At 38.8% G+C, this 26,162-nt stretch overlaps 1 long non-coding RNA gene across 3 annotated transcripts in view; it reads left to right on the top strand.

Annotated features, from left to right (window-relative positions):
- The window catches only part of LOC137147879 (uncharacterized), a 175,752-nt gene that overhangs the window by 5,729 nt on the left and 143,861 nt on the right, over nucleotides 1-26,162 (top strand). Inside the window, exons 3-4 of one of the 3 annotated variants that reach the window (XR_010918383.1) lie at nucleotides 12,522-12,567; nucleotides 15,232-16,070. The exons of the other annotated variants lie outside the window; for them this stretch is intronic. This is a non-coding gene — a long non-coding RNA (uncharacterized lncRNA). Of the gene's footprint in view, nucleotides 1-12,521; nucleotides 12,568-15,231; nucleotides 16,071-26,162 lie in introns of those variants that run through there. 3 annotated transcript variants of the gene reach the window in all.

Genomic DNA, 26,162 nt, shown 5'->3' with positions numbered 1-26,162 from the left:
GGTACTGAATCACTGATGCTACTTTCTGCAGCACCTTCTGTTTTCCTTGGGGGTCTTCCATCCAAGAACTGGACAGGCTTGTTTCACTTAGGTAGTGAGATCTGATGAGATCATGGCCCCAGGTGGTTTGCCTACAGAATTTAGGGCTTCTTTTTATGGAGACATTATACAGTTATTTCCAAAGTAATATGTACATCTGTCATTGGTGCAAACTCAGTAGGCAAGTCAAGATCTGCATCTAAATGGAGGCACTTTGAAATGGTGTGGAATTCTGAAGCCTAAAGGTATTGAAACCTAACATAGCAGGTTGCTTGTTAAACGTTTGATACTACATGGTAGGGCAGGTAAATCTCATTCTCACTGCAGATGCCTTAGATACAACTTTGGTAAAGATTTCATATTTGTTTGTATTGTTTAATGAGTTTTGAAATTGTTTGAGGGAGGGAAAACAAGCCTTTAATGCATGGAGGTATATTTCAACTGAGCTCCGGGATTAAATTTTCCCTTAACATTAATAATAAATCAGTGCCTTTTGTCAGAATGCAATGACATCATCTTGTAGTTAGTCTCTGTTCAATAGGATATGGTGAGGTTGCTGAAAGAAGCAAAATTGCATAGCTGCCTCCTCTGTGATAGTATGTGTATATTAGTTATGGGAAAAGCAGCGTAGTCAACAGAGCTGTATTCAGTCAAGCTTGTTTTTATTAAATGCATACTTGGTTAAATTTCTGCTTTGCAATTCTGAAAGCAATATATTTCCTTGCAGGGAAGAACTCTGACATGATGATAAGGTTTGAGACAGCAGAGTAGCTTAGACTGGTCTACAAGTAGTATATTTTAAGGACTTTTTGATATGTAATGCCAGTGAATTAATTTTTTAATTGGTCATCACATTCTGAAGCTAACATTTCCTTTTAATTTTAGTGGCTGAAATAGGCTTTAAATAATGGTTACACTGGATAAGGTTACATATTGGTTCTGTCTGAGTGCAAAGCCCATGTGCAAGATTAGAAATCACTGAAATAGTTTTTGTTGGTGTCTCTGTAAGCTGGTTATATCCGTTTTGACGGCTACATTCTAGGAATCTCACTCTAAATATCATTACTTTACTTGGCAACAAAATGGACATTTAAAAATTCAGCAAACAACTAACTAGGTTTCCCTTGGATTTAGCAGAGGCTATATGGGTTCACCACCAATATGTATAACTCCTCATAGGGGACCTGTGCCTTCAGTATCTAAATCTCCAGAGACGTTGCAGATCTAGCTTAGTAAATTAGATTTCTTTAGGGTATTTATTTCACTCCTGATGAAAGCTAGGATTATGAACCTTGATTACACAGGCTTTGCAATCTTCTGTTAACCCACTTTTCCACGATGAGTAGGGTTTTTTTGTTTTGTTTTTTGGGAGGTGTGAAAGTCAGGTGAGTAAAATGTATATAACTAATCCACATTGCAAAAGTCTGGCAAATAGCTTTTGATCTTAGGCTAATAAACCTTCTTGACAATTCTGCAAGCTGGAGTGTCAAAAGTACTTTGGAAGCAGCACAATTACTATTTCATATTGAAAGACAATTGATCGGTAATCAGAGCTTCACAGAACGAAGCTTGCTTGTATGTGAAAAGAAGTAAGAGGACATTGTTTAATTACTTCATAGGATACCACAGTACTGTGTTTCAAAATCACTGGTTTTTTTCATATCACATATGTGATACTTACCTTCTTTTGTACTGTGATTCATGGATGAAGAGCTCTCTATAAGAGCGAACTATCACTGTTGTTATAGAGGGATCATATGCTGCAGGGTCTTACTCAGATAAAACATCCATTTACTTTAATGGCAATTTTGCCAGAGTAGCCATGCAGAATCCACCCTACACAGAAGAAAAGAACATTCATTTCTCATTTTACGAGATATTGGCTCAACCTCTCCCTGAATTGCCCTCTTGATGAGGTTCCCAAGCCATAATAAATTTAAGAACAGCTGCTAATGTTTCAAAACCTCCAGACTTTACTAAGCAATTTTCCTTGTATAGTACATTCTGTTGCGTCCTTATGGAGAATGTTGATTTATACCAGCATATGGTCATTTGGAAAGCAACTTTTTAATCATAGCAGTCTTGGAACTTGGTGGAGGAATTTTACCAGGACTTATACTGGCATACACACACAAGTGCAAGCAGTTCCAAATTTAAGGTGTGCTGAAAGGAAAATATTGCCCAAGTGTCATTTATAACGTTACCTGAATCAATCTTCACCTGATCTGTGCATAAACTGTGTTCTCTCTTAAGGGCTAACTGTGTATGAAAGTCAGAATGAAACCAGGGCTAATAAGGTGCTGAATAGGTGGAAAGATGAAGTGGCTATTAATTATATTTAAACATAATAAATTTATATGTGATAACTGTATTCATAATCAGCTGTAGATGTTTAAAAATGGTTTCTTTATGACCAGAAATCATCAAATAATGGAAAGTGCCATATGATAAGATCTATGTTAATGTGATATGAGCTGAAGTATCCAGAGGAAATGATGATGATGAAAAAATGATGCACTTGAATGGGATCATCTGAGTGCCAGTGGAGAGGGAGGAGGGGAAAACATAGCAGCAGCTCGTAAAGACAGAGCAAGAAATTTCTATTAGTTACAAAATCCTCTTTCGAATCAGATTTTCCCACCTTTCCTTTAGTGCTTATTAAGTCAGACAATTATTGGGGGTGGAGGGACTCCAACACTACTCTTTTGCTGTGCCTGGCACAAAACCAAGTGTATTGTGTTTAAAAATATATATCAAGAGCGGCAAGTCTGTTTAAAGCCCCATCATCTTACAACAATAGCAAGAGTCATCCAAGTCTAGCAAACTGCAAGCTGATGAGGAGCACAGTTAAACGTAACCATGAATTCTACAAAGGCGTCTTGAGGTTAAAATCTGATCTTTTGCCTGTAGAATGAACATCCAGCTAACCCCCTCATGAGGCAACAATTCATGCATTTTTTTGAACTGCTGTCTTGTAGCTTATGACCTCTTTAATGCCCCTATTAAAGATTGCGCTATGGTTCCCTATATATCCTCTATGCTCATGGTGAGGTCATTGATTCTGCTTTTATATGGGGCTCTGTAGCATTTGGAAAGAGCTAAGCTATGCTAATCAATTATATTTGGGAAAGGGAAGTACAACTTTTCTTTCATTTCCCACCCTCTGTTAATTCATATCCAACATACTATATGTGTATCTATGTATGTATTGAGTATCCAACCAATGGCAAACTGCTGTACATATCTGGCGTGTAGTTAACTCTCTTGAGTCTGTTGGGTTTCATTGTTCCAGAATGATGTTCTTAGTAACCTGGAGTTGGATTCACGTTCTCCATCATGACACAAGATGTTCATATGAAGCATTATAACTCTTCCAGCCTCCTTCTAGTCCATCTCCATAATTAAAGAAGCCAGAAACCTGCAAAGACACGTTGCCAGCTCTTGCAGTTAACGGTCTTCTCATATTTAGTTCTCTAGCTTGATAGATTCTTATAAATCCCTCACGTCACTGTGTTCCTTCCTAAGAAACACAGAATGGATTTCTGTGTTACTTTAAATATTTAGTAAATTAGATTCTAAAAAGATGTGGAGAAACACTGAAGTAAGTGAAGAACCTGAGAAGTTCAAGTGTGGAATTAGCTTGGTGCCAGCAATCATTTCTTTAATGAATGTGTTATAAAACATGGTTAATGTGGGCTCCTGGGAAAGAGATGCAGTCCTAATTTCACGAAACGTCGTGGTTTTAGAAATCATGTCAGAAGAGTTATATACGCACACAAGAACTTAATGCTACAGATAGACAAGGAAAGGATCCCTTATTGAAATGAATATTTCAGTAAAAGAAATTTTAAGTAAAGAGTACTAATCTCACTTTGTATATAGGTGCTTTTAGCTGTGACATAAAACACGTCTCATGCTAGTTCCCTTGTTCTGTGAGTTGGCAGCTGAGGGCACAGCTGGGGTGTCCAATCTTATGTTTCTCTGCAGCAATTCCCTCTAGTGGCATTAAGTGGCTCTGGGGAAGTGACTTCTTGCCCCTCCTCTGTCAGAAGGAAGTTTGCTGTCGCATGGGGCCTTTGATGAATGGAGAGGGAATGGGGGTTTCCAGCATCTCACAGGAAACCAAAATTAACCCCCACCCTGGTAGTATTAAGTCACTTTTATTTTTCCTTAGATTTACAGTGGATTTCAAGCTGGTGAAAATGCCAGAATGACAGCTCTGGAGACAGTAATCTGTTCTAGTCAGATTATTATAAGGCCGCCATCACCATAGCTTTTCATCCTTTTTTCAAAAAGAGATTCTTTGGTTTTGTTTTTTCTAAATTAAATGTGGTGCGTTTTTTTTTTTTTCTTCCACTTTAAATTTAAAAATTGGAAATAAACATGTTGTATTGTCAACCCTCAGTCTTCGAAAATAATGAGCCAGTCCCTTGAAAACTAGAAGATCAGCTTAGAATTCACAAGATTTTAAAAAACAATAAATGATGGATTCCTTTTATTTGCTTTTTGGTTTCTGGGCCTTTGGGAGGGCACTCCATGTTTTCAAGCTTTTCTTTGCAGCCAGAAGGGCTGGAAGCTTTTCATTTAAAACCAAAAAACTGAGTTTCTCAAAAAATCAAATGACTCCAGAGACTAGTGCTTGACGAAAATCCCCAAATATCATGAGACTTGTGATAAAATTGTGAGAGCTGGCAACATTGGAAATCTTGTTTTGCCCCATATAATCAGGTTATGTAACCAAACAATTAGAGCACTATGAGGCCAAATTCTGCTTGAGGAACCCTTGTGTCTATGCAGGTAATGATGGCATCATTGTAGTTATTCCAAATTTACACCAGTGTGACTCAGCAGAACTTGCTCTGATAGACTTCATTACCCCAGTTTTACCCTGATTCAGTTTCATGTGACTTCAGTGGAGTTACTCCTGTGTAAAATCGGAGTGCAGAATTATGCCCATAGAACATACTCATTGATAAGTGTGTGATCAAAGTGAAGAAACTCCGTGTGAAAACTAAATCCTTTCCTTTAACATATCACAATGTATTACCGATTATTTATTTATTTTTATTTGTTGTAGTACTTCGAAGCCCCAGTCACGAACCAGAATCCTATTGTGCTCGGCACTGTACAAACAAAAAGACGGGCCCTTTCCCAAGGAGCTTGCAGTAGAAGTAATATTCTATTATAAGTAGGTGAGTGGTTTCACCAGCCGGGGTAGGGCAGTAAAGCTCCTAGCTTTAGTGCTTTTAAGGCCCATTGGTCAGGGCTCGTTTTATTATCCACTGAATGGTCACAGAGCGAAAGCAAATCAACTGAAAAACACCAGTGGATCATCTGCAGGTGTAAATTGTCACAGCTCCATTGACTTTAATACAGCTACGACAATTTATACCAATCTGCCTCCTGATGTGTGTGCATTTATTTTTAAACAAAATAGCACCTGTCTTGATCAGATGCTCTTGAAGCCGCCACTGCTGCTACCATTCAAAAAGCAGACTCCATACAACTAGCTGGGAAACTGCCAGGTTTACTGTTTTCCCCATGGCACAGGATTGGCAGTTAGATAAACAGCAAACAGTAGTTCTATATACTTCCAAATAAAACCTCCCCAATGTTCAAACAGGCACTGCGTCATGATCCCAGCCAACAGTAAATCATGGTGCTTACTCTACAGCAAAGAATGCCATTTTAAAAAACATATAACCATATTCCCCCCCATGTCTAATATATTCTCAAATGAATTAACATAACTTTGTGAAATGTATGAATATATTTTAAAAGTAGTTTGCTTCCTGCCATGTTGGCGTATACAGAAATCGACTGGGAGAAATCAACAGAATCCTAGCAGCCTGAGATTTATTATTTATATAGTTTTTGAAGATTTTCATCCTCTTTGGAGCCTGTAACCAGCTGGGCTTATAACACTTGATTTCCCTAGATCCTCATAATTAAAGCGGAGAACATTAAAGTCAGGGAATGAAGTGGCCTTTACTTCGTTTCTCTCAAATTAAGAAGAGTTGTTTGTTTTTTAATTTTTGATGCAATCCTTCTTTGTGTCGAGGGCTAGGAAGACGCAGTTTTCACTGATTTTTGATGGCATGTCACAGTCGTCATGTGATTCAAAAAGAGTTTGAAGTAACAGTTTGATTGACATCCCACTATTGCAGTGATACTCACACCGAGGCTTGGGAGCTGCAAGTGTCTCTTTAATGTGTCTCCTGTGATTCTTTGCAGCACATGGTATTAAAACACTGTGTGATTTAACTATTAACCAATCAGGCTGCTTTACTATGTTGTTAATCAATTGTAGTTGATTAAATAATAATACTTGGTCAGTCATTTTGCTATGAGAATAATATATATATATATATATATTATATAAAAATAGTAAATGAAACTGAATTCATACTACTGTGGCTCTTTTGGGTAATGTGGATTGCTAATTTGGCTCCTGAACCACTGAGGTCTGAGTATCACTGCACTAGGGATAAAGTGTACGTGGAAATGTCTTGTACAATATATTCTCAACTGTAAAGGTTCCAAGGGCTTAGACTATCTATCTAGGTATTTATATGGCCCTCGTCTCCATGATATCTAAGCATCTCACAATCATGAATGGATTTTATCTTAACACCACTATCAGGAAGGGAAGTGGGGACTGAGAAACAGGATAAATTAAGAAACTTGCCTAAAATCACTCAGGAAGATTGTGGCTGAGCCAGGCTTTGAACCACGGTGTCGTGTGTGCCAGTCCAGTGCCCTGCTGTATCAAGAGATTTGCTTACTCAGCAGAAGAGTCTAATAAATTTGTATTAAGGCAAAACACTTAGCTGCTAATAATCAATTACTCACAAGTGGGAAGCTCATCAGGATGATCTCCTTGCAGTCATCTCCAGCACCAGACAGTACAGCGTCAACTTCCCTTTGTTCTACAGACTTATTTATAACTTTTTTATATCTTTGCTTATGCATATGTATTAGTCTCTCATTTACATATTAACTCTTCTCCCCTGTCAGTACAGATTTTTGCTCGTTCCAACCAGTTTCTTCTAGCTTTGTGGCTACCGTATTTTACTTTCTCCACAGACATGAGTAGTCTGCAATACCTTACAAGTGCACAGTTCTACTTATGCTTAAATTGTGAGATATTACCCAAACAGATTCTTTAAAAAATCACAGCAGGCTTCTTCTCAGGCCTAAATATGCCACCACTCACAACACACCCTTCTGTGCTTTGTACTCCATCTGGTGGAAGTGCGGACCTGATGATGACATTTGATGTTAATTGCCGCAGCTAAAAATCAGGACAAATACCTAAAATACATAAGAAAATAATATTAAGAGTCTAGCTAACTGAGAGAAGCTGGACAGTTTGCATTGTGCCTGAGTATTGCATGGTCTCAGACCAGAAACGCTTAACTTGATTCTGCAAAACTCCTGAACAGTGAGCAATACATAGTCCCAATGAGTGCAGATGACGGCGTTGTGATATTGTACAGCAGTATTTGTACTACGAGTTCAGGATGGAGTGGCAGGTCCAATTTGTATACTCCTTTGTGTCTGTTTTAACACACTGCTCTCCACTGTGATCCAAATTTTGAAATTTTTTATGATTAAAATGTCTTTCAGTTTTGGCCCCTGAACATTCTCTCCCCTGCTGACAATTGAAATAGCAGAGGAACAGAGACCTCCAGATTTGAGCATGGACCCAAACCTTGTATCTGAACTCCTTTAAACTTCAGGAGTTTCCAAAATCTATATCCACTTTTTTCAGCTTTAGCCCATCTTTTTATTTAAAAAAAAAAAAAATAAAAAAAAATACAGTGCCATTAGGTGAACGTGAGCACCCCAGGATGTTAATGAAGAAAGTGGGCAGACTAGCTCTTTCAATCAGTAACAGAAGGGAAGCAAGCAACCATTTAAAACTGGCTTATGCCATTGGCGTTTAATGCTGCTAGTGTGCTATGCCTCATCTTGCAGAACCACAGTTGTCATATAATACCTAAGGTTTATTGTCTTGTTTAACAAGTAGGTATTGGTGGTTGCAGGTTAAAGTGTACACTGTAATTAAATGACACAGGAGTAATCGTGTGTTTCCAGATAGCTCTTTCCACTGAGGAATTTTGAAAACACAGAGAGCATTTCTGTGAACATTAAAGATTGCCAAAGTTCTCTAATCAGGCTGTTAAGTATACTTGCTGCATGCTTGATTTAGCTCCGCTCCATATGCTCAATTGGATATCCTGTTACTATGTTTCTTTTAAATCAGTCTGGGCTTCAAATCAATAGATGTATGGTCATCCAAGCTGTTTATGTCTCTGTTCTTTTAGAGCTGGGACAACATGAGATCAAGATATGGGTAACTAGGCAAATCTTTCACTGGAAATCTGGGTGAATTAATTGCCAACATTAACAGAGCTATGAAATTGTACTAATGAAACTCCTGGCTTAGGCCACAAACTGATTGCCTAAGGAGGTCAGCAAGAAATGATTTTACCCATATATAGTTTTGCTCAATTGTCTCTAGTTGTGCCGCAAGCTGCATAGATATATTTTAGATGTTGGGCTGTGCAGGTTAAAAATCAGAGGTTGTTAGTGAATTTGTATGTATTTGTATATTAGATCTCCACATTCCCTTTTGCTTTTTCTTCCATTGTCATTTGTCAGCTCTGCAGCACATGGACGTTTCTCATCGTGTTGGTTACCGTTCTCTGATGAATAGCGGATGTCTCTTAAGTATATGATTCTAATGCCATCCATTTAGTTATCATGGTATATGTGGCACACTACATAACAGTCTGTATATATAATATAATGGACGTACCAGTGTGGTGATCAGAACTAGTGAAGGTATTGTTGGGGACGCCCAAGATTCTGAATAAACATACTCGGATAGGTATGTTACACAAATAATAGATTTATCATTGGTAAGCATTTAAATATGAATAAAATGGGACTATGTGCAATGAAAGGATCAGGGAGATCTGATAGATAACTGTAACCTTCATCAGGAAAAGATTGTCTGTTAGAGAACCTTGGTTTACAGCTTCTATCACTATTTGTGTTTTGCCCTGTGAATTATATAATCTATCATCTTCATGTATTAAAACATGGTGGATTTGGTGATTTTTTTTTTTAATTTTATTTTATTTTTAAAAGAAAATTAACTGCTCAAGGCATGGACATCTTTGGAAGAGATGAGGAGTGGATCAGGAAAAAAGCTACAACCCTTAGAGATCTACTGCAATTATCATTCCTAGGTGGATGTTCATCATCCAAAATGCTAGACTGATTCCTGTATCCATCCCCTGCTTTCTATGCCTGTCTCCCAACAGGGAACAGATCTAGATCTCTGTTCAAATACAGAATGCTTTGCTTCCTGTACATTCCAGTAAAAAAAAAAATCTGATGTCCTCTGACACTGGACCTATATAGGAAAACAGAAGTAAGAGAAGACGTATACCTCCTCAGAACACTTGGATGGAGCTGTAGAAGCTGTAGATGGGCAATGGCTCTTCCATGTACTTACTCTGATTGTATATCTGTAGCCTTTGTGTGTGTGTGTAATGTTTCTTTAAATCTGTAGAGTAAGCCAGTGAGGAAGGTTCATGGCAGAAAGTTAGGCAGAAAGAAACCAAACAACATGAGGGATAACTTCTCTAATGAAGTTCCTTATTCAGTCTCAGAAGAAAGTAACTTTCTGTGATCTTTTTTTTTTTTTTTTAATCCACGGTCTCATGTAACTGTGGGTCACCATGTCGCAGTAGCCCCAGTCGGAGGTCACATTCAGTTAGCTTGGATCCCTGTCTCTTAGCTAAGACACATGCTGAAAAAAGGCAGCCCTTCCCTTTTGGCTGAACTTGATGATTGCAAGCCAACCAATCTTCTATGGTTTCTCTTCCGGCCTGGAGGGTAGGGAATGTTTTGTTCCCTGGAATGTGCAGGCAACAGCTGTCAAAACCAATCTTAATGTTATAATGAAACGATGTGTGGCTTATTTAAAAAAGAGAGGAGAGACGAATAAAAATAAAGAAAAGCTTTTGCTCCTCTTCTCATATAGATGCAGCTAGAGAAAGCTGTGCTAGGTTGGGCAGGGAAACATAACTTACAAAGATCAAAGGTTAACCTTACATGACAGAGTTCAAGTTTGCATATTGCTCTCGTTTTTCCCCGATCTCATGAGCCAGATTTCCAGTCTCCCAGAATGCCTGTCTCTTCCCTGCAAGGGACTTGTATATAGCAGCCAATCCTAGATCTTTGCCCTGGGAGCAGGTCAGGAAGATGTTCCCCAGACATTTTTATAAGGTTAAATGATAATAGTGATTTAGGAGACTATGAACCTTTTGAACTAAGAGCAGTTCTGGCACACTCCTAAGTGTCTTGTTCAGTTCAATGGCAGAAGAAGGATGGGCCACTAGATAGGGTGCTAGCCTGGAAATCAGGAAACTCAGTTCAATTTCCTGATCCATCTATCTATTTCATTTCTCTTTTGTCCTGAAGATATGTGGGGATTTTCTTCTTTCAGCCCTTCAGCCCCTTTATATATCATCAAGATCTCTATGGGCAATTGACCTTGTTCAATAACTGATGAGAGCTTGTGAAGTCTAATTTAATATGCCAGTTTGCCACAATACTGATTGTAGAAGTCAATATTTCAAATCTGTTTGCATGCTTAGCATTTTTGGTAGACAAGAGCCTTGACCATAAAGTTGGGATCCAGATTTTGCACTTTCATAAAGTTCACTGTGCTTAGATCTAGTTGGGTGAGGTTTAGCCATTATACAGTAGATAGATATGGGCAGGCACAAAGTTTGGATCCAGATTGGGGTTTAGATTCTGAAGAACCACATAAAATTCAGGGGTGAATTTAGATTCTAGGTTTTGGTTCTGGCCTGTCTCAATGTAGATGGCTGATCTGAAGATCTGATTGGGCTAAACAAGGACTTAAAGTGGCTCCGGTGTGTGTGTGTGTGCGTGCGTGCCTTTAAAGATCTTCATTGTATTTAATTTCTGCATGCAGGCCTGGCCATTGCCAAAAAGGAATGGCTATGAGTATGCCTACAATATGCATATATGCACACATGTATATGTGCCTGTGCCACTATTGGGTTTTTGTTGTTTTTTTTGAGCAGTTCCTCAGACCAGTTCCACATAAAGAAAAATCTGTTACAAAAATACCCTAGGTACAAACAGGTGTCCCTTTTCAAACAAAAGTCTATTACTCCTACTAGCACTAACCAAGTCCTTAAACAAGATTCTGGACCATTTGCAGGCAGTTTACACAGATCTGCTATGCCAGCCTCCAGTATTGTTCTCATCATCATGCTTATTCATCAAAGTGTCCTTCGTTTCAAGTTTGGGACCAATTTCCCTCAGCTAGATCAATCTCTGGAAAGCTCAGAAACCAGTAAGGTGTTTCTAAGGAAGCCCACCATTTCAAAAGCAGAAATGTAATGTTTTCCAGCTGGGAAGAAAGCCTCAGCGGCCACCACTTTACCCCCATCTGTATATTAGCTCTCTTGAAGATTATTCTTGTACTAGTTTTCTCCCAGAAAAGGAAAAAATCCATGACACCCAGCAATTGTGTTAGGCTGCCAGAACAATAGAGCTGCTCTGTTACCTTTGTTCATCTATATTTACTCAACGTTGCATCTGCAATCCTCACTAGGTTAAACATCAAAGCGTTTAGCACAGAAGTATCTAATAGTACATAGGACCCCATTGTATACCTTGGCTATTGTCAGGTATTACTTCCATCATTTCTTCTTCCACTTGAGAGAAGTCTTCTGAAATATTCTTAGTTCAAATTTTTAAAATGTTTTAAGTCTTTGCAGCATATGCAAAGATAAATTATTGATTCCAATGTCTTTATCTCCCCTCGACCCTGACTGGATGAGGTAAAAGCACTGAAAAATGCTGAGCTGATGCAGTGCTTAAGGATGTATTGCAAATACTAATCCTCTCCTTAGCAGAAGTAATCAGGTGTCTGCAGCTCTTGAAATAGTTCCAAGTTCCTTCCTTGTGATTGAGAATATACTGTACTATATGGAGCAGCCTGGCTTCTGCTGTCACGAGTGAACATGAGTCATCCTTCTCTGTGGCCTGTACAAATGTGAGGTGTGCGTTTCAGGCTTCAGAACACGTAGGTGAGAATTTCAGCAACGTGAAAAACAGAACATGCATATTGTTGTGGCTATTAATATCCATATTTTAGTGCACAAACTGGTGTTTGAAAAAAGAGTTGTGACTGACAATAGACCAGGTAGTTTCACAACTGCACATGGAACCATATGTAGGCTTTTGCATGCCTAATTTGCATGCACTGTTACAGCATTTGATAGGCTTCTGCCCATCTGGTACCTACCATAACGCGCTGCAATGTCTAAAATGTACATTGGATATGAAAAGGAGCACATCCAATATTTTTTTAAAGTAGTACTGAATTGGTTTCACAGAATGATGCTTTGTTTTCCTTCTATTAGGCAGAGCTTTTGAGCTACGAGATAAGAAGACTGATGTCATTCAGAGGTTCGGATATAATGTCTGTTGTTTATATTAATTAATTATAGCAGCGTTTTAATTGCTTTCTAGGGGAGGGGCTAATTAACTGCATGTTACTGCATCGGCATCTCTGTGACTCTGAGGGTTAGGTTTGAATTTGTCTTCGGTCAGAAGATGATCTCATCCCAGTCTCTAGTGAACATTTGTTCATTTCACAAAATGGCCACACCATTTGCAGTCTCGGTTCTATTCAAGAGGTCAACTGGACTGGAGCATCAGGCTTCCTAACAGGTTAAGTCCAGAATATGCTGTTCATTGTCAGAGCTGTAGTAGGAGGGTAGCTTTCAAAATGCCTGTTAGCAGTAGACTCTGTCTCAAGCAGCCCTTCACTTTACAGATCACCAAACCCACACAATTGTTAAAAATAATTGTTGTATATGCATATAATTATAGACAGGCCACTCTTAGTACTGAAAACTGATTACAAGAATTCACCAGTTTACACAATTTCACAAGAATTTACCAATCTGGATGTATTTCTCATAATATTTGGATGCCTAGGGAATCTGAAATGTGTTTCCATTTGGTGTGTGCATTTAAATATTGTGCGAAGGTATGGAAAATCATTCCGTTGCTATAGTGGCATTCCTTTGAACTTTACAAAACCAGCATCTCTTGTGACTTGTTACTGACCCAATAAATTACATCCATGTCCATCAAGGGTCACTAGGTAGGACATCTGTAAGTATGCTCTTTTTCTGATGATTTCCTTCATCAGGACAATAGATATACAATCATTCAAGTAAAATGAGAAAATCCAGCAAAATTATGAGCGTGGCATTTTGCGACCAGTAGGAAAGGGCAGAAAAAGTAAGACTCTGAACTAGAAAATAAAAGATGGGTAAACTTACCACAAACACATGGTGAAATACAGAAATGATTGACGTTTCAAGTCTGAGCAACCACTGCTCAAAGAAGCAGCATATCATATTTTCAGAAAAGAAATGAAAAAGTGCTTGTTTGTGTGTATATGTATATTGTAATACTGATCAATTCATAACAACTAGCAGTAAGATTCATAATATACACATTGCATCAAAGGTATTTTTTTATATTTTTCCAGTTATGAATTGGGGGGGGGCATGAATTCATATTGAGTGTAACAATGGAGGGTTTCTGACTTCTGTTAATTTATGCTACTTCCCAATGAGAATTGTCACTATGGTTATTATTCATAGAAGCCAAATAGTAGGAAGAAAAATGTGCATTAAGTCCAATTTAATGCTACCTCTAGCACTGAAGGGAGGAAAAATAGAAGCTTGTTGATAAACGAGTTAATGCCATTTGCATAAACAGTGCTGAATTAAATGCAGCTATTATTTCTTATAGATCTAAGTAAGGAATTCAGATGATTAAAAGATTAGGTAGAGGATGAAAACATCTTTGAAGTTGTTAGAATCATTGCAGGGAAAGACATGAGTCTGTTTTTACTTAAAATAAAAATGTTCATAAATGCAATATGAGTAATATGTGCACCATGAAAACTGGAATAATACAACATCATCTGCTATTTTATTCAGTGCTGAATCCATTACTAAAGCCACCCATCTTAGGGGAAAAACTGTTTCTATTGAGAGGAAAACATTGCTTGCAAAGCATAAATTGTGCGTTGTTTAGTTGGGGCTCGAGTCAATTGCTCATGAAATGAATGGGAGTGGGATCAGGCGCAAGATTTGTTTCAACACGTCTTGCCTTGTGGGGGGTTTGTGTGTGTGGAGGGAGGAGGGGGGGCTTAAAAGGATTTTAGATCTGGTTCTGGGTGGCACAGAGCAGCAACTTGAAGTTGAGTGCCCTAGGTCTTGTATCCAGGCTTGAAGGGCTGTGAGGTAGTGGACGCCTCCATATTGCCACCCCGTGGCAGCTATAGGCAGCTTCTGCTCCCCTCCACCTATGGCCTGCTGTGGACAGACTACGAGAAGTCTCTCCTCAAGGGGTCTGCCAGGTGCAGAATCTTGGCTTCTGCTTGGCTCCCTGCCCTATGTAAACCCAAAGGGGGTTCCAGGAAGTGACTAGGAAAGAGTATGGCTCTCCGGTAGCTGCTATGTGCATTACTGCTCTTGAATCCCTGACTTTGATCTCAGCCTGGTTTGGACCTCATCTCCTGACCCCGTACTCTGATCCTTGGTATTGTCCCCAGCCTGGAACTTGACTATGAACTCCTCAGCTACTCAGTCTCAGGTTCGACCTTGCTCTGACCCTTGGTCCTGACTGTGCCCTTGTCAGGATCCTGAAGCCTCAACTGCCATAGAAGTTCAAGCTAAGGATGCTCACGCTCTTTGAAAGTGCTCTGCACTGCGAGGGTCAAGCTCTAAAAACAGGGCCCAAAAAAACAGCCCCCGTCCCCTGAAATCTGACTTCAACCGGAAAGAAATGAATGCACTAACTTGTGTTACACATTTAAATAGTAAGGCTAATCCTGCTCCTTGATTTTTGCCATGGACATAGGGAGCAGGCCTGGAGTTTTTCCATAGTCCCAAAGGAAACATAAGGCATAATTCCAGCATGTCATAGCAAGTTCTGCTCAACCAAGTGTAAGAAGGGAAAATAACATGGTAGAAAATGTTCTCAAATTTCACTTGTGACTATATATATGATCAACATGTCATCATTATTATGGGTTTGATCTTGCAGTATGAAGAGCCACCCTGGAAAGTGCTGAATATCCCTCACCTCCTATTGAATTCATTGAAAGCTGAAGGTGCTCTGCACCTTCATGAGTTGTGCAGGCTGTATGACTTCTGGCCTCCCTCCGGGTACTTATGTGGTCATTACTGCAGCTGAGGTTGAAAATCTGTGTGAGGATTTTGTTTTGTTAAGACTTAGCAACAATTTATATAATTGCTTTCTGTCATGGGGTGGGGAAGTGCAGATTACACTTCACAAAATGATTATTTCTGCATGTCTTAAAGTAATATTGTGTAGTTTATTTATCAGCTCAATCTTTGTGTCAGTCACTTGACAAGATACATACCTGTATTTCACTAATTGAGGGTATGGATAATCAAAATGTATTTCAAGTTTCTGCTGGGACAGTCAAAAATGCTTTAAAGTTAAGATAAAAGATACTTTTTAGGAGTGTTTTTTTTCCTTTAAATTGCACTGGAAAACCTGTTGCAAGCAATATTCTAGATCTAAAACTCTACTGGGGATGGATTTGTTTTATTTGTCATTTAGAGTGCATGCATACTACTGGTGCATTTGTTTATTTACTCTGAAACTGTCATCTGGATGTTGCTGGGTGTGGAATATTTCCATATTTCTGACCTTTAATATGCCAAGTAACAACTGTGAACATCTATAAAACTATATCCAGGCTTCCAGCCATTTGGAGACTCCACAATAATTGCACTAGAAACAGTTACTATAAATAATCATTTCTGTCTTAATGGCATTAATTTGGTTGCCATTTTAGAATAATTCAGAATAAATTATCTGTGTCGCAATAAATCTCCTCCACAATAAAATTCCAAAGGGAAGGATTTTGATAAGGAAATTCTATCACAGAAAGAGTGAGAACAAAATACATTGTGCATTGCCCTCTTGTTACATTTTTCAAACATACGCCTTCCTGCTGTCTCCCATGCTTCCCACATGCTTAGAAGAAGCTCCTTGAAAACATCTGCAAAACTATTCTCTTCCAAAACCCCCTTAAAAAATCTCCTTTTTCATGATTCCTCCAAAAATCTTGAAATGGCAGTATTGTCAGCACCAAATATTCAAAAATCATGAATCTGACCCTCCAAAATCATGCAATTTTGGGGTGGTTCAATGTAATGACCTGTTGTCTTTAGGGAGTCCTGATTTCAAGCTTTTCTTCCCACCAATGAGGGCTAGAAATTTTATTTAACGAATAAAAAGTGAGACTCTGAGATAATCACATTAATCCAGGATCTGGGGCTTTAAGAATATCAGCAGATATCACGAGCTTCTGCAATAAAATAATGAGAGTTGGCAACAATTTCCATCTCCCCGGTTGCTCTTCCTCTTATCACAGTGAAAATGAGCATGGTTCCAGCCTAAAGTCCCTTAGTTGCTTCATATATGAGGATCCCTGGTTAGCTGGTCTGTGTCAATAGCCAAAAACTTTTGGCTTCATTAAGATGGTATCTTTTTGTAGTATTTAGTGCCTGGATGTCCCTGTTGTTTTACTCCGCCCAAGAGATTCTTCTGTATGAATTCCAAGAGCCAAGCTACATTGTAAATCCTCTGTTTTGAAGGAATAATAATATTTAATAAATACTTTTCCCTGCCACTGGAATACAGAGTCCTCCAAAAAAAGTCTATAAAGCAGGGGTGTCAAACATCCGGCCCACGGGCCGGATACGGCCCACCAACCTTTTTGGTCTGGACCCTGGCGGCAGTGCGTGCTGCCGTGACATCTCGTGGCGTTGTGCTCAAGATATGCACGAGACACAGAGCTTCAAAAGGTGGGAGAGGGATAGTGTGGTTTTGGGGCATCGCGCAGTACTATAATTCTTAATCATTGATCGATTCTTTTTAATTGTAAAATAGTAGTAGTTGTAGAAGTGAATTTACTGCAGTTTTTATATCGCTGATATCTAGCAAATAAAATATAATACTACATAAAAATGGTTGTGCCTAGTTTTTCGATTTATGGTATGTGTGGCCCAATTGAAGTACATTTCATTCATATCTGGCCCGCCATAGCAAATGAGTTTGACACCCCTGCTCTAAAGCGCTTTCAACCAGTAATGAGTTTGGCCTAGCATGGTGTATATGCGGTCAACCTTTGTTTGTTGGATTTCTGTGTTTTCCTTTTGCACAGCATGTATCTATTTTTCATTTTGCCAACTTTCTGCTTTTGTTTTCACCTTATATTGCCACTGGATTTATTCTTTCTTCTCCTTTCCCCTCCATTTTTTTTTTTTTTTTTTTTGTTGGTTAAGCACAATGTAAGCCCAATGACGTTCATATCTGAGTCAAAACTTTTGAATCTACAATGTTTGAGTGGATTTGAAACAAAATTGAAGCAAAATTAATTTCCCCAGCCCTAATTGTTTGTTATACTAACATTTTACAATAAATTATTTACAGTAAATGGACTCGGATTAGAGCTTCATGTGCCTCCTGGAAGAACATTTTGATAGAATCCATTGAAATAAACTAGGAACATTTCAAAGAGGCTTGTTTTTAAATTGCAGCTTGAAATTAAAATAAAGTGACTTGTGTGTCGGCTAATTAAAGGAAGGATTTTTGTAATTTAAGTTTTCTCATTTGCTGTAGCTGTAAGTCACAGGGTAATTAAGATAGTTAAAACCATATTACGAGAAACTGATATTTTCATTCTAGGGATGATCTTGTGAAATGAATCAACAGATTAAAGCATAATTATGTCATTATTGCAGCTGAGTATGCACACTTTTTCTGGCAATGCAGTGTGGTCCGAATGTAAAGTCACTTTAAACAAGTAGCTGATTTTTACATATATACAACAATTCAATTGAAAGGATCTATTAATTGCTATCATGTCAACCAGAAATGAACACTCCTTCAACTGGAAAGAAGTGAATGAAATGTGATTTTAATCTCACACCTCTTCTAAAACTTCTGCATAGAAACTTCTGCATCGTTGCATGGGTGCAACTAACTACTAATTAAAAGCTGTTTGGAGGAATTAGTGGAGACAGCAAAATGGCTGTAGGTTTTCTAGAGGAAATTAAAAACCTTTCATGAAACAGTTCTACGTTTTTAAAACTGCCCATTTCCTTTAATTAGCCTCATATTGGCAAAAAACCATTCCCGAACTTTAGAAGATGTATAAAATCATCAGAAATACGTTGCAAGTTAAAAGCAAATACATTACAACCTTAATAAATGAATGGAACAGTGCTTAAAGATGGGGAAGGAACGTTCATGTCCATTTTAGCTACACATACATCAACCGTGGCTCTCCCAGATTAGTGTATATGAAGCTGTAGTTATCCTTACAGGCCCCCAAACTGCAGAGCCAAGTAAAGCACAGCACACCACAGCTACTGTGGCTCGCTGTTACTGTTCTTTCAAAGCTTCCCCGAGCCGGATAGCTCCACACTGAGCTCTTCTGATAGACCTTGTCTCTGGCTGTTCAGACTCAGCAGACAGCTGCTCCACCTCCGCCCTCCACGCCAGTGGCAATTTTTCCGCTGTTGCTTCACAGATGTAATTCGGGAGATAGCAGGCAGCTATATCTCTTGGGAATTTTTTCTCACTTCGATTCAGTCTGATGAGTAAACAGTGCCAGCACCTCTTCAATCTACCAAAAGCACATTCAACTGGCATTTTGGCCATGCTGAGCCTGTAGCTGAATCTTTCCTTGGTGCTGTTGAGGTGGCTGGTGTACAGTTTCCTGAGCCGGGGGAGGAAGGGTTAGGTTGGGTCCCCCAGGATCACTATTGGCATTTCAAGATTACCAACCAGAGCCTGCCCCTCAGGAAAGAAAGTCCCTGCTTGTAGCTTTCTGAACAGTCCGGAGCGTCTTGTGCGCCTTCCCTGGCCAGCCAACACTGATGTTGGTGAAGCATGCTTGGTGATCCATCAGTGCTCGCATAGCTGTATAAAAGTACCCCTTTTTGTTGATATAATCTGTGGCAAGGTGGACTGGTGTCAAAATAGGGCTATGCGTACCATCTCTTGCTCTACGGCAATTCAGGATCCCCGTTGCTAAAAATCCATCCATTATGTCCTGCACATTGCCAAGAGTGAGAGTCTTGTGTAACAGGTCACAGTTAATAGCCTTGCACACTTGCATGACAATGGCCTGCACAGTGGATTTTCCAACTTCATGATGATTTCCCACTGACTGGCAACAATCTGGTGTAAGTTTCCATAGTATGATCAGCACGGGGTTCTCCACTGTTAGTGTAGTTTGATTTTGGTGTCCCTGTGCTGGAGGGTGAGCTCAGCACACAGATCCAGGAATGTGGCCTGGCATCCCCAAAAATTCTGCATCCCAAGTCTGCATTACGATGCAATCCAATCAGGTATCCTTTCTTGGTCCCAGAACCAGCACTCCATGAACACCATCAAAAATCTTGAATTGGTTCTCACTATGTCTCACAGAAATTTGCACTCTAGGAAATCACATTCCCAGCAGAGAGCAACAAATCCAATGTGGGTTTGTAGGATTTTCAAAACCAGCGTGAAAATCATGGCATGATGGGCTGGAGAACGTTGCATGTTGGGAACTTGATCCCACAGTCCCAATCACCCTGCTTGACTCATTTCTATGCATTCTGTGCCCCACTGTGCTTTGCCAAAACTTCTCAAAAGATAGTGTGCTGGATGGTGGTGACTTGCATGCTGGGATACCTACCCATGAAGCCACCATACTCTGCATCAAAACAAGTATTCCTGATGAGTACATACAGCACTGATGTAAGGAACCCAGTATGAATGTAACTAGTGAATAGATTAACTGTGGCAGCTTTATGCCACCACAACTTGCTTCAGGAAAAGTTTGTAGTGTAGACATGCTTTTAGGCTCTGACATTCTAACTAGATTTTTTCCAAAAGCATCTCACCATGAATCACTTGTTTACACAAACTCCCTCGTCACTGAATGCTTTATCAATAAGATGCAATACATCCTTATGTCCATTTAAAAACCTGTGCAGACACTCTTGTTCCATACACTTGCAGAGATGTGATTTTAACTCATGCAGACAAGAAAATGAGTAATTTGGTTGACTGATCACAAAATGGATTACAGCTAAAATTTTCATTGTCTTCTAAAACACAAGTTTCTCACGGTGCATTAAGCAGTGCATGAAAAGTTCAAGGTGCTGGCTCCTGATAATCATAGGTTGTTCTCCATTGTTGAAGGTTTTCACCCCAAGTGAAGCCTATTTCAAGACTTTTACGTCAAACACAGTCCACTTTAAGTTTAAAGTAAAGGAAATTTCATTCCTAAGAGTAGAGCAGCAGGACTTTGGGAATTTTGCTGAGCCACGCAGATCAAAGATTTGGCATTTTAAATGAGAAATGGCACACGTTGGAGGACAGAAGTGCCTGAAGTCTTAGAGGGTCTTGAGTCTCTGAACTGCCTTCCTCTGAGTCTGTGCTACAGTGTGAGCTCTTCATGGCAGGGATTATTTGTGTGTAGACACACACAGGTAGTGCTCAATAAATAAATAGTTTTCCATCTTAGCCAGTGGAAAAGGAATGGCCACTTATGCAGATTTGGAGGCAAATGCATATGAACTACACTAGTTCCTTGTCTAGTGTGACATTACATGCATAGGCTTGAATGAGATCTGTGACCTTGTCTGCTCTGTCATGCACAAGAGTTGGCACAGAAAACGGGATCTTTCTTGTTTAGGACAATCAGCGTCATGTGAGCACTTAAATGACAATAAAAGGCTCCTGGGGTCTCTTTCTTTCTACCAATACTAGGGTCTATTGTCCTACAGTCTTGTATTATTTGATTTTGATTGGGCAAAGCCATACCCTTTAGACCCTTTTGTTTAGCAATGTATTTCCATTCTTATGAGTCCTACTCTCAACCATCACAATGGCAAACAAATGATATTAGATGAAAAAAACAAATCCACAAACATTTGGTTGAATTTTTAAATGACTTTGCTTTGCACAGTCTTATACCCATTCAAGCTTTCTTTCCCGTGAGCAATCAGGTGAGTTCTTCTGGCTGAAACATTTGTGGACAGCTCGCTATCAATTAGCACACACAACTAGAGTTGCCTACAAGAGCTGGTGTGCCCCCTCTAGTCAAGGAACAGATGAACTACCAAGTGATTTATATGGCAAAACAAAACTAAGAGATACAGCTTTAATTTTGAATATTCACAATACATCTTGTATTTAAAAAAAAAAATGAAAGAAAAGGTATTACCTGTTAAGTAACTAAAAAAAAAACCCAAGGAAATTGCAATCTGCTTAAGGACATCTTGTACACAGAAAAAAAGGCTGTTTGTTTGACTTATTTGCTCAGCTGTAGTTGGTAAAAGGTTTACAATAATTTCCTGCCTTCTTCTTTGTGTTTCTCTGTTTAGTCAGATAGCTGTTTCCTCTGTGGCTATTGTATTAAAATCTTTATGTACAATAAACATCGTTTCTTATTGCACGCATCTATCTGGAAAGCATAAGTTTTAGAAAAGAAAACGCACCACATTTCTTTATTGTTTATTGAGCTTATACTAGCAGACTTGAGAAATTGAAATGGGGTCTCAATTATCATGTAACTTGGTCACATTTTTAAATGACATCTCCATTTTTACCAAAATAAATTATAAAACATAATTTATGGAAGCAGCAATTTGATACATTGAACTAATTTTGTTTTGTATTTGAATCTGTCTTCTCTCTGATTTAATATTTTAATAACTAAACCATATCTGTTACTGAACTAGATATAAGTGACAACTCCTCTATCCAGTCTGATTAGGGGGGCAAAAAATCCTGCGGGCAACTATCATCTTAGTTTTCAAAGGATATTTTTAAGCTTCTCACTACTTTTTCATCTTTGAAATCACTATAATAGTTGAAAACAACCTTGAACTAACAAATGTAAATTAGTGTTTTAAATCACTCTTGCTAAACTTATACAGACAGCTTAACAGATGACAGTTCTGTACATCTTATGAACTTCTCTAAAGATAAACATTTTCAGAGGAAGACAGAAAATGAGAGATTTTTTTTTAAGCTTTGTAAAAGCTTTGCAAAATACTGTGATTTTGAAATCCGATATTAGCATTCAAAATGTAGCAAATGTAACATGGTTAAGGCCCAGATTTAGCAAGGTATGTAAGCATGTGTCTAACTTTAAATCAGTTGGTAGTACCATTGTCTTCAATGGAACTGGTGCATTCAAAGTTAGGTGCATACTTAAGCCAAGAATGATTTTATTTTAGAGAGAGGACAATAAAACAAGAGAAAGCAGTCTCCAAGAAGAAGAAACCTGATTGCTTTCTTTGTGACAATATATTGCCCATCACTGCAGACTGAGAATCCTTTTGGAGATTTAAAGGTGAAGAACACAGAAAAGAGAGAGCTACATCAGAGGATGAAATAAGAGAGAGCTAAAGTTTGAAACAAACCCACACTGAACATTTTGGAGGTTCCATAGTCTGAATAATTTTATTTTCATTATTTATTTCCACATGCCTCTGTAGTTTCAAGTTCCACTGGACATGCCTTGAAAAGAGCACTTAGATACTATGCTTAGATGTCAGTGTGATGTCTTCCAAATATCTAAGACAGAATGCATTGTGAGAGGATTGTCTTGTCGTATTTTTGTCCGGCATGTGTTCATGAGCCCTTTTTTGGATGTTGTCTTAAATGGAATGTCCTTGAAGTTTATGGTAACAAAGGACATAGGGGTAAATTTCAACCTGGCTATTATCTGATATCTGCTTATGTATGTTCAAAATTGCATGTGCAAACACATGTGGATCTGCACTTTGCAGGTGCAAAAAAACTCATGAGTTTCATGTAAATAGCCTAACATATAAGTACAGTTGTACCTATGCCAAGTGCACATAATCATGTCTCCCTCTCGTACCTGGCCCTAGAACAACCACATAGCCTGCTAGTTAACTCATAGCTAAAGAAGCAGAGGCCTGTGCTTTAGCACTGACTGTCCAGGTTCTGCTGCTGATCCCTGATATGGCTGGGGGAATCATTGCACATACAAGTATTATGATTTGCATCCCAAAACATATTTTATCACTGTTTTCTGATGCATATGTTAACACTTGTATGCAAACAGTTGACTATTTATAGGTCATGTAAAAATGTTCGTGCATATGGATAGGTGCTGGTATGTGCAAAGTGCAGGCACAAGTGTCTGCAATTTCACATTTATAAGTGAAAGTAATCCACTGAAAATCTGGCCTAGAAAGGATGAAAAAAACTGCTGCCTTGGCCTGCAATTCCAGTAATCAGCCATTCATTTAGTATGTTTCATGCTTTGTGAGATCTAGAAATGTGGAACAGTCTGCTTTATACCAGCTGAAATGGGAATTCTTTCCTTCACATGTATGAATGAACCTTTGAGCAACAGAAGGCTATTAATGACTTTGTGCTGCTTCAGAAGGGTGTTGAGAGCGGGTCATTCTGCTTCAAACACTTGCTCACCTAGGTCTTATGGAGTTAGTATCCTTCTCGCATGAAACCAATATTAGTCAATGCATCCCTTTCATTTCCATGTTTAAGAATAAAATGTGACGTATGTAAGACCACTATGAAGTCATCAGAAGCAGGGAGATTGAATTTGGCCATTAGCTTATTTGTTAGATGCTATAGCAAAAAATCAAAATCACATTTTGAATTAATAGTTTATTATTAATTCAATAGTTGATCTGAATTAATGAACTATTAATGAGCATGCTTAATAAACTATGAATGTCCCCAACTACTGCATTCACCTTCCAGAATATCATCTCTGCTGGATGATATAAATTCTTTGCAGAGATTTCAATAAAAGAGACAGTCGTATATAGTAAGAGGAAAACGTGCTATTGCTGGAGTAACTACGTGAGCTTCTTGTTCTTTCCTTACCAAGGAATGTGTGGGCTTTTGAATGGTAATTTAATTCCTTTCCCTTTTTAAATAGATTTTTTTTTAAATTCATTTTCCTTCATTCTTAAGATGTCCAACAACATAAATTTCCCTCCCATGATTCCTGGTGGATCAAGATTTTCCCATCCAAGTTTCCAAATATCTACAAAGAGTTAACTGGACAGCACTGAGTGGTTTTGAACAGCAGTTTAACCCTAGACATTTACATTACAGATTTAAGGAGCTGCCCAGAGATGACTATGAAAAAACAGCTGGTTTAAGATTGGATGACGTGCCAGTTTCCAAAGTAGAGAATCCGGGCTTTGGTTCAAAAAGTTATAGCCACATTTATAAGTTGATCAGAAAATGAGAGCCTAGTTACTCTTCTAAGAGTTACTCTTCTAGCGTAACTCTTCATTACTCTTCTATTGCAAATTCTATGTTCATCCAAAACCTTACAATTTACATGTTCTTATTAATTATATTGGTTTAAAATGGAGGAACAACCATAGCAGCCTTAGCATCCAAAGAGCTTAAACATCGATTAAGTTGGCAAGAAAGTAAATTGTACTGGTTTTGTGTGATATGCTGTCCTTTCCCACCCACCCTGCTCACCACCACCACTTCAACACATGCACTGTTCATCCATGAATGTACTCTGATAATCATTAAACAACTTTATTCTTTCCCTTTATTGTTAGTGAACTCTCCTTGACAGTTTGCAGGTGAGCATAAATATTTGGATACAAGTCTGAATAAAGCAGCTGAAAGTCTGAAATGTCATTGCTGGGAACAAAGATCCTTCAGCTACATGAAAAAATTAAATTAAATTAAAAACAAGACGAACACCATCTTAGGCATCGATTCCTGTCAACAAGTGACTAGAGAATTGTTTTTGATTCCTTTAATTCTTCTTCTCACTCCTCCATTGCATTGATTTCCTCTTTCTCTCTGCTGCTATGCAGCAGCATCTTTTAGCCCTGAAGGGCAAGTGAATTGCTGTTTCATTCCAGTTTTTGGTTGTCTGGAAGCAAATACCCTTTGCCCATGGTGATAGAGTCCATTATCCTCCACAGTCACTGAATGCATCACCTCTGCAACCTGCTCCGTTTCCTCTACGTAGTGACTAAGTAACGCGCACCTTTTCTCTTAGCATATGCCATGCATGGGTCAGCTGCAGAAATCATACCATAATTTGCTTGCATAAATCAATTTAGGGATCCAAAAAGGATGATAATTTCACAACTATCATTTATTCTGATGCCATAGAAAGTATGCTCTTTCGTACTTAGATCAAATGCTAATAGATGGGAGTAGTTCTGCATAAACAGTGACAGAACTAGTGAGCTATCCTGGAAAGATCTGAAGAAGAAGAATAATTGGCAGTTAAATGCACATGAAAACAAATGCAAAGCTTTATGTTTATGAAGGTGAAAAGTCAATGTAATTAGATGGGAGCCCTACAGACACTAGGCAGATGCTCTGTAAACATTGCTGTAGAATTCTGAGCTGCATAGTGATGAACCTCTTCTGAGTGTTTATCTTTGAAAACTCGTGGTGATTGGGGGGAGGTCTCAGATGACGGGAAAAAGGCAAAAATAGTATCCATCTTCAAAAAAGGGAACAAAGAGGAAGTGGGGAATTATGGACTGGTCAGCCTCACTTCAGTCCCTGGAAAAATCATGAAGCAGGTCCTCAAGGAATCCATTTTAAGGCACTCAGCAGCTCAACGGATAGTGATCAATGGTTCAATGTCTAGCTGGCTGCTGGTAACAAGCGGAGTGTCCCAGGAGTCGGTGCTGGGGCTGGTTTTGTTCAGCATCTTCATTAATGATCTGGAGGATGGGGTGGATTGCACCCTCAGCAGGTTTGCACATGACACTAAGATGAGGGGAGTGTTAGATACCCTGGAGGGTAGGGATAGGATACAGAGTGACCTAGACAAATTGGAGTATTGGGCCAAAAGAAATCTGATGAGATTCAACAAGGAGAAGTGCAGAGTCCTACACTTAGGGCAGAAGAATCCCATGCACAGCTACAGACTGGGG

This window comes from Emydura macquarii, unplaced genomic scaffold, assembly GCF_026122565.2.
Source record: "Emydura macquarii macquarii isolate MOO-44397 ecotype Brisbane River unplaced genomic scaffold, CSIRO-AGI_Emac_v2 contig_71, whole genome shotgun sequence".
Lineage (NCBI taxonomy): Eukaryota > Metazoa > Chordata > Testudines > Chelidae > Emydura > Emydura macquarii.
This window is presented reverse-complemented; position numbering and strand designations above follow the sequence as displayed.